A 9,510-nucleotide genomic window follows, 5' to 3' on the forward strand; every position below is an offset into this window, starting at 1 on the left:
GAGGTATAAAATTAAGTGTGAAAGCAGAAAGCGATCCTAAATCGGTCAGTATTAAAAATGAAGATAGATACCTTTCTAGTCCTTTAGGACCATAAACTTAATATACTCTACTAGCACACGCAGGTGGCGTAGAGTAAGCAAACCGTTCTATAACACATTTCAAAACTTCCAACGCTTCTGCCTCGAAACATGACTTTTCGAACCGGCACGCAACATAACCAATTTTCATTTTTTTTTTTTTTTTGCCGTATTTTTCATAATTCAATTTTTATAATCTATTACATAAGCGATCGCCTAAAAAGATGTTGTTTTAATTTATTAACCCATTCGTGACCGAAAAATGTTTTCCGTTACCAATAGTGCAATTCTGATCCTTGTTGCCGCACAATTGTGTGGATTCAAGACAATCACAAACAGGAGTGGAATTTGAAATGAAATGAATTCATGTCTGCGGTCACGAAGATGATAATAAAAACTTTCGATATTTAAACTAAACAGCTGTTTAAAGGGGGATATAGTATCTAAAGTCTGAAGTGTACGGTATATATATATATATATATATATGTATGTAGTATAAGGTTATAAAGTATAAAGTCGAAAAAAAGAAAGAGATGCGTAATAATATCATTACGGTATTAAGCCAAGATTTTTCAGTGATTGCGCCTCTTTTTTGTCTCTTTAGGTCTTTTGAAATACAAATGGAGAGCATAAGCTAAATTAGCTTAGAGAACATATTATAATAAGAACATATCCGATAAATGCTTCATTTTGTGTTCGCGATTGGATTGGAGTTCATAAAAAAAAAAAAGAAAAAGTGTATCGCCTCGTATTATGCGCAATTTCGCGATATCGCAATTATATCGTGGAACATCGCGCTAAATCATGCGGCATCGGAGAATGTAACATAAAGTTTATTTGTTTACTCTAAGCAGATTGTACTACAACTGTAGCCTTTATTAGTTGTAACTGTCACCTTACACTATACAATGAGTTGAATAATTTACACACATATTTTTCCCTTTTTGATTATCTAATATCTACTATTCACTTGATGTTATTTTTGTTGCAATTAATTGCGGAACAAAATGAATTAATGCAAGTGTAAGGGTGTATAGTGCCACAATGATCCTCTGTAGGATCACTGAACTCTCGTACTTTTGAAGATATATTCTCTTAGAACTGTTCTCAACAAAGCATTGAAAACGCAATCGAAGTGAAAACACTTATCTTTCCATTTAATCCTCTTAGCACTTTGAACAAGCAATTTTGTGGTTACAGTCACCAAATCGCGATGTAAGATTACCTGAAATTGATTTTTGATCAGACGAATCCAATGCTTTTTCCTTTTTTTTTTTTTTAATATTAAACGTATTTGTAAAATTTTGCATGGTAAACATAAACGGCCTAGTGGCTTAGTAGGCAAGGGATCTCGACTACGAATTCAATGATGGATCCAAATCTTAAGAGCGGTAGAGTTTTCAATGCATCTGATAGTCTGAGATATACGACTGCTTTCAGACTTGAGCCTTAGGATTTAGTTTTTTGGGTAAATTAATTATAATAATAATAATAATAATAATAATAATAAAAACGACAAACATAGGTAACTCTCAAGTGCCCTTACTATGTGAGGTGTATAGTAATGAGTATCTTCTGAAAACAAGTACAATTTTGAAGAGAAAGACAAATGCATATTAAGATGGTCTGCTTTAATTTTTTTAGCATGTCGGTATTTCACAGGAGGAATTCATTTTAGAGTGCATATGGAGACTTCGCTTACGGTTGTGAACACTCACGTTTGCTCACGTTTGTTTAACTATGTGTTGTTCCTCTTCTCAATATAATAATAACTCAGTGTCATACAATGTACATAAGTAGCAGCTACGCATCCAACACTGTACGTTTATCCACCAATCTACGTACGTAAATGAATTATGATCCTCTGGTGAGTTCATAAATTCTGCCATATATATTTGTTGCATACCAAGAAATATTACTACAAATTTTTCGGAAAAATATATATATCTTCGGTCTATTGCTTTCTAATTTGGTAGCCTTTAAAATTTTCTATTACTTATCTGATTTATATTCATTATGTTCAAATAATTATTCAAACATATGCATGTGTATTGTATGTGTATTGTATATATATATATATACATGTGTACGTACAGGAAGTCTCACATAAATAGCGCAAAACGTAAAGCAAAACTCTAATCAGAACATTTCCACGAGATTGTAGTTGTGAACATTTCTTCTTAGTCGATAGCCAGACTTAACGCTGCAGCGCGCTGCTAAAGACAAAGTATTTTACTAGAAAGTTCCTCGTTATCTATTCTACTTCTCTCGGTATTCAATTTATTTGTTGATATTGAAACTAAAAAACAATTTTTAATTATTCATTATTAGTTCTTAGTAAAAAAACCGTTAGTAAGCAGAGGACTTTATGCTTTTATTGCGTTTTCTTTTTTTGCTGCAATTATTCGAAATTTGGTTTATAGGAATTCATTTACCGTTATTTTATTTGTTAAATTTTATTGAAGATACCTTTTTGAGTTTCTTTCCGATATGTTTAACTAACTCAATTGAAGCCACTCCTTGTTTGAAGGAAGTTATGTTAATCGAGCATAATTGAGGATCATTCGTTTCCTCAAATGAGAAAATAATCAATCTTTTCTAACGTTAGGTCACATCAGCATCTTCTTTAAATAATTTCACTAAATAAGTTTTTCGCTAAATTCGAATTTTAATGACATCATTGTTTCATTATTCTTATGAAAAGTCAGTCTTTCCATACTCGGCTGTCAACGCCCATTAATCTGGACTGACAAAAAACAATTTTCTTATAGTGAAAAAAGGAGGATAGTTATTCCTTGAAAAGTTCTAAGATTAAACAAAAAAAAAAAAAAAACCCTTTAGTTCGAAGGATGCTTTAACATAAGAAAATGTACTTTTTCGCATTCTTTTATTTACTTTATTACTACTATTTATTTTCTTTTTCACAAATCCATTAAGAAACCTTTGCGTTTACTCTTAAGTTAAAGAGTGTGCTATTTATCTGCACATGACTGTATATATACATACTGTATATATATATACTGTATATATATACAAAATATATATGTATATATCTAAATGTAATTAATGTATATATATATATATATATATATACAAATGTATGTATACATGTATATATTTTGTATATATATGTATATATATCAGAACGATTTGTACTGGGTCAGGCTGTGGTGTAAGATTAAAAATAATATTAATTTATTGTGTTATTATTTGCATGAATCGGTTTGTTTGCGCGCGCCTGTGTGTTTGTGTATGTATAGGTGGTTTGTTTATGTGTGCACGTTTATGTTTAGGTGTGTGAATCAGCAAAACTCTCAATTCAATTAATTTCCACTTGCCAGTGAAATACAAGTCCCCCCATGTCCTCCAAATAACGCAGAACCAGAAACTGGTACTAAAGTTAAGCTCCAACACAAATCTATTTTGTATGCTTAAGCACACATACGTAGCTATTCATAGACATATAGCTTGTATATAATATATATATATATATATATACATTTATATAGGCAAAAGTAAAACACAATGTCATGCTTGCACACACACTTATGTAAATGTCTACATAAATATATTTACACGTTCTCGATGGAAACTTTATAATACATTCGTGTGCTGCTGTTTGTTTATTGCGTTTGCTTGGAGTCTTTTTCATTTGTTTATGGGGTTTGTCTCGCACTCACTCTTCCCTCATCTCAAATAGAATTTTTCTTTTTTTTTTCTTCATTTTCTCCATACATTTTATACATATTCTTTTTTCTTTTCCCTTTGCTTTTTTCATTATATTTCTATTATTTTTTATTTTCACCAAAATGTTGATAAAAATCTTTCAATTTTTCTCCACTTTTTTTTTTTGCCTTTGTTTTTTGTTCTTCAGTTAGTTTTTCACTCACTTTTTCACTTTCTGTGCTTGAAAATGTTATGCATGCAGATGTGTGCAGGATCTATGCGACTTTGTGAGAGCAATAATTTTGTGTGCTTTTCTTTCTCTTTCACTGGTATTTTAGTCACAAGTTTTTCATGGTTATTGCTTTTGTTGCACATAATGTCGTTGTTGTTGTTGCTGTTGCTGTCGTTGTTGCTCTGTATGTTTTTGTGTTTTTTTTCATATATGTGCATAAAAATGGAAGTGGGTGAGTGTGCGATAAACGCGATAAAAATTTATTTTGCTTTTGCCTCTTCTTGTATGTTTCTTTTTTTTGTGCGCCATTATAATTACGTGAAAAGTGTAGAGAGCGTAAAATGAAATTAAATTTTTATCGCGTTTATCGCACACTCACCCACTTCCATTTTTATGCACATATATGTACAGAAACACAAACACATACAGACAAACACATGCACGCATACGTAATCATGTACATATATGTCTATATAAATATGCGTGAATATTAGGGACTTGTATGAATACTAATACATACATATGTAAATAATATATATATATATATATATATATATATATATATACATATACACACATATGTAATTTCATTGAATTGCCAATCATATCAACATAAACGTTTATTAAAATCTTTGTGTTATTATTTATTTATTATAAATTAATTTTATTTCATTTTTTTTAGCTTTTAATTTTATTAAAATGCTTTAAAACTTTTCAGTTGTTATTTAAAAAACATTAAAATTAAGTGCGTTGGAAAAAAGATATTCAGTTTTCGCGATTTTCCTTCATATTTCTCTTCTTCTTCATATTAAGCAATTTTTCTCAGCGGAAAATATAGGCCCTAGAGCTGTAAGCAGTTCTTTCTCTTTGTGTAAATAAGTCTACAAAGGGCAGATACAGTATATTAATTAAATACATATATGCTTTCCCTGCAGCTTCCAGTTTGCGTGCAGCTTTCACGCAAAAATTGGTGCCTGTAAGTGGCTCCATGACCTAATCTTTGACCGGCTCGTCCATGTATGATTGGCATGTAGTAGTAGGAATAGTAATATTAGTAGTAGTGGCACTCGCAGCATTAGTCGTAATGTGGCAAAGAAAGAAAGAGAGGAAGACTTCACTTTATTACATTTATTGAAGATCGACATATTCTCAAATGTTTCATCTCATGTGTACAGAGGTTTTCACAGCATCTCTGGCAATTTGATTTGTTTATATTATCAGAGACAACGTCATACATAGATCTTCTCTCATTTTATTCTAAATTGAGATTAGGAGGAACTTAGGCGCTTTTTATGCGCATCTGTTGTCAATGGCAGTCGTTCAATTATCCCAAACGTTTGCAAAGCAGAAGAACCATTTACACTTCTGTGTTTTTAAGCGATTATGTGCTATGGTATACATATAAGCGCGTATGTATGAACAAGACCTAATAGCGTATCTGTACGTGGCAAATATAATTTGTTTTCTTCTCATCGTTTATTTGGAAGAATCAAGGAATTCTAACTAAGTTCTCTGCTTGCCAACTAACTGCTTTGGAAAATTTCAATGAAAATTTTCATATCGAGAAATAAGATGAAATTTTTAATTTTTAATATCGTTTATCGAATTTACTTATTTTGTTTATATATTTATTAATTTCATTTGCTTACGCATAAGTGTTTCACATGTTTTATCCAATTTTCTTTATCACACATGAGTTGTTCTAAATAAAATATTAAAAACTAGTCCATACTTTTAACCTATGCAACTTAATCTGCCTTCTAAATTGGCATGGTCGCATGGGCCAGGGATTTCGAATTTTTGTCCAATAAGAACCTTAAAGTGAATGGCGTCTATGCTCCCTGCAATTGCCACGTAGGTGGTAAACCAAACGTTCGCTTTCTCCATAATTTTATCAAAAGTGTAAATTCGGTCCATAAGCACAGCATGCAAAAATTTAAATTAAGATTAGAAATTAAAATCACTTACCCAATTCTAACTGACACATAGACATTAATACATATAAGGGCATAAACCGACTGACTTCTGATCATAGTATTTCTTCAAATATATTTTGTTGCTGTATACATGGGTTTTCGTGAGAAACTGGCAAAGTTAGAATTAAAAAAAAAATTTTCTGTTATTTTTGTGAATCGTGCTACAACAAAAAAGTCGTGTAAAAAAGTGTATTTGGTCTTATTAGCATATCATGCTATGTCAAAGTCGTGTAAAAAAGATCGTGTAAAAAAGATATGGCTGCATACTTTATTTGATTTTTGTCATACATACACACTTAATATGTACATACCATAGCCCATAATCGCTTAAAAGCATAGAATTGTAAATATATCTACTTTGGAAGCGTTTGACAGAATGCAACGTCATATCAGGAAACTATTAACCCATTCAGATAATGAAAATGAAAGAGCAAGCGAGTGTTGGAACCTATATATGCGGTGTCTTCGTCTTCATTTCATTCTCTTCTCCTAGTTTCTCTTCATGTTTTAAGTTGTGAAAACCTATCTTTTAATCGAGTAATAGTACGCGCTTCAACTATATCTGTAACGTATAAAAATGTTTTTGATTGATTTTATGCAGTTAACGAAAATGTATGATTGCTGCTATCTTCGTGATAGGCGAATAAGTAGACTTTCTTCACAAATTTCTGGTCACCGCCGATTCTTCATAATGTCTTAATACCTGTGACATAAGGAATTGAGGGGAATAAAGAGAATATTTTCGTTGCGAGTTGCCAGTTTGTTGATGAGGTCGTCCGAGCTTATTGAATATTCAATAAGTTGTCCTCAGAAATTGAAGAAATTTGCGTTCAACTTTTCCGCATTTTAAGTGCTTATAAAATAGAAATTTGATTCAAAAAGTTTAAGAGCAATGACCATCACCTGCTACCTACCATGACATGCTTCATACATTACATGCTAATTTATCAACCTTAACTATATTGATCAATACAGTGATGAAATTCGTTCTGCTGGGAAATGTATTTACAAAAGTCAGGTCTTTTGAAACCCAGTTAACACGAACAACATTTTTTTGACTTTTTTTTAAAGCAGAGCCACAGACATTCAGCGCAGGATCATTCTTCATTGCCTTGGATTATGTCATCATGTTATCATTTATCGGCAGAAACTGATAATTTACATAGCATTTCTTTTCGGTTTCAACACCAAACGTAAAGCTTCTCGCAAATAATAATTTCGCATGCGTACATAATTCGCGATCATTAGCTCTCTCACTTGAAAATTCCTCATAACGTAATTGACTATCTTAAAGGGAAGTATCAAATGGCGGCCATACATTTTTCATTTGAAATGTGGAATGAATCTGTGACACTGACGCGTTTTTGCTCAAAGACGAATGTTATTGAAAATGGTACGGATTGGAGCAGTTTTTCGATCCTTTCGCATATAAAGCCTTATTTTAAAAAGACATTATTGCAATAATTATGAGATGATGTATGATATTTAATGGTTATCCGTGGACCAATTTAGTGTTTTTTTTTTTTTCAAGTTATTTAATAATAATTTTGTGTAAATGGTCGCCATTGGATTTTTTATAGATTTAATTCGAGAGCCTCAAATTTCATTCATTTTTTCGCATAGAGTAACTTTTAGTTGATTTATAGCATGCGAGTGATTTGTTGAAATAAACTATTGATTTATACATGATCCTAGAGAAAAAAAATCACGCTTTTGTGGTGTTCTCTGTTCTCTGACGGTTGTCCGACATGTACGTCTTTCACGAACAAGAGGTGATCTTTCTTTACGCCGCATGGACAATTTTCTTTATTCACTATGCCACTTAGCCAAGCGTAAGCTTCAACTCGCATATATGAACCTTTCATTAGTTTTCTAATAAATGTAAACACTTGCTGTTCTCTTGCTGATCTTTTGTCAAGCAATGCTGCAGATAAACATCAATTTTCAAAATTTAAAATAAAGGGAAAAAACACAAAAAACAGAAAGCACACGGACCCCAAAACATTGCGAAAAGAATTTAACTCTAAATTCGTAGCTTTCTATTTACATTATATTGACTTCACTAAATTGTATGCTGATAGAAAGAGAACTTGTTGTTGTCAGGTTATAAGCGAAAATATTTTTGTCGCTTTATAATGATTTTGTTTTCTATAACTTTCGAATCGAAGATTTGTCAAAGACAACTGGTGGTGCTTAACACTGAGTGGCCACATCTAATCTCACGAATGGGACGAAAACCGTCTTGACAAGAATTAAAGAGACAAAATCATCGCCATTGGCCAAAAAAAAAAAAAAAATTCACATTTCATAGTTTTGATTAAATTATTCACTTTTAGTCACTTAATTATTTGTTTTTTATTCATATCTTCTCTCATCACTCTTAATGCTGAGCATATTAAGTCTATCCGAATTTAATTTTGTTTGACTGTCTGACTGCCCATCTGTCTGTTTGATGACGTTTGCACGAATTATTGTGTTGAACCTAAACAATTCGTAACTTTTTTTAAGATAGTCTATCAAAATTTATTAGACCGATACGTGTTGGCAAAAAGGCTGTCTCTCGCTTATTACAGATGGATTGAATCGGATCAGTTTTACGGCCTGTTTGCCAGTTCAAGGCCTTTGTGTTTTAAGATATGAAATGGAACTTTTCAGTTTTGAAAATTTCTTCGCAAAAATTGAAAAATAACAGTATTTTTTTTATTTCCGTCCCGTGTGAATGTTCCTATATGAAGTAAGCCTTTACATGGATAAAAGAGCTAATTTCTGGTATCTGACAATGAAAATTATATAAAATAAAATTAATTGAATATAAAACTTAATTTATGTCACGTTATATGGAAAGTTTCTCATTAGGACTAAACGAATTTCGCTAAATTCGTGCCATAACAGTTCAAGTTATGAGATCCTTCCTTCCCATATAGAAGATTGCATGACAAATATGCCTTTACGTGGAGGCAAATTACAATTTTTGATATCTTATTTTAAACGTAGAGTAGAATATTTATTGGTCGGTCTTGTCGTATTGCAATGCGCTGAGTTCTTTTTTTCCTCTTTTGCTCAATTTTACTGGAAATTAAAAACCAATGCAAATGTCAGAGCAATGACATTTTAAAAATTGCGCTCATGCACACACGTAAACAGGCGTTCAGCTCGCATCAAAACCAATGCAATTTTCCAAAGCAGTTCATCAAGTTTCTGCCAATGTGAGCAGAGATTATATATGACCAGACTTATAATAGGTCTAACTATTTAAATAAAAACATTACTAATGATTGTTTTTCCTTTTCTCTTTCCAAATTTTGCAGGTCAGATGTTACTTCTTGAAATTTCTTGATTGATCGTAAAGAAAAATATCAGATGCACCTGACGCTGTTTTAGCTGACGCTGTTATCATTCTAATCTTCCGCATGAACATCAACAAATATTTTACTCTCATCGCGTATAAGCAATATTTACCAACAAATTTTCTCGTTACGGTACAATTTATTAAGCATAGGTGTATCGAGTATAATTTCTCGATTGTTTTTTATTATATTATTACGAGCTTTCAATTGA

The sequence above is a fragment of the Glossina fuscipes genome, unplaced genomic scaffold (assembly GCF_014805625.2).
Source record: "Glossina fuscipes isolate IAEA_lab_2018 unplaced genomic scaffold, Yale_Gfus_2 43, whole genome shotgun sequence".
Classification (NCBI taxonomy): domain Eukaryota; kingdom Metazoa; phylum Arthropoda; class Insecta; order Diptera; family Glossinidae; genus Glossina; species Glossina fuscipes.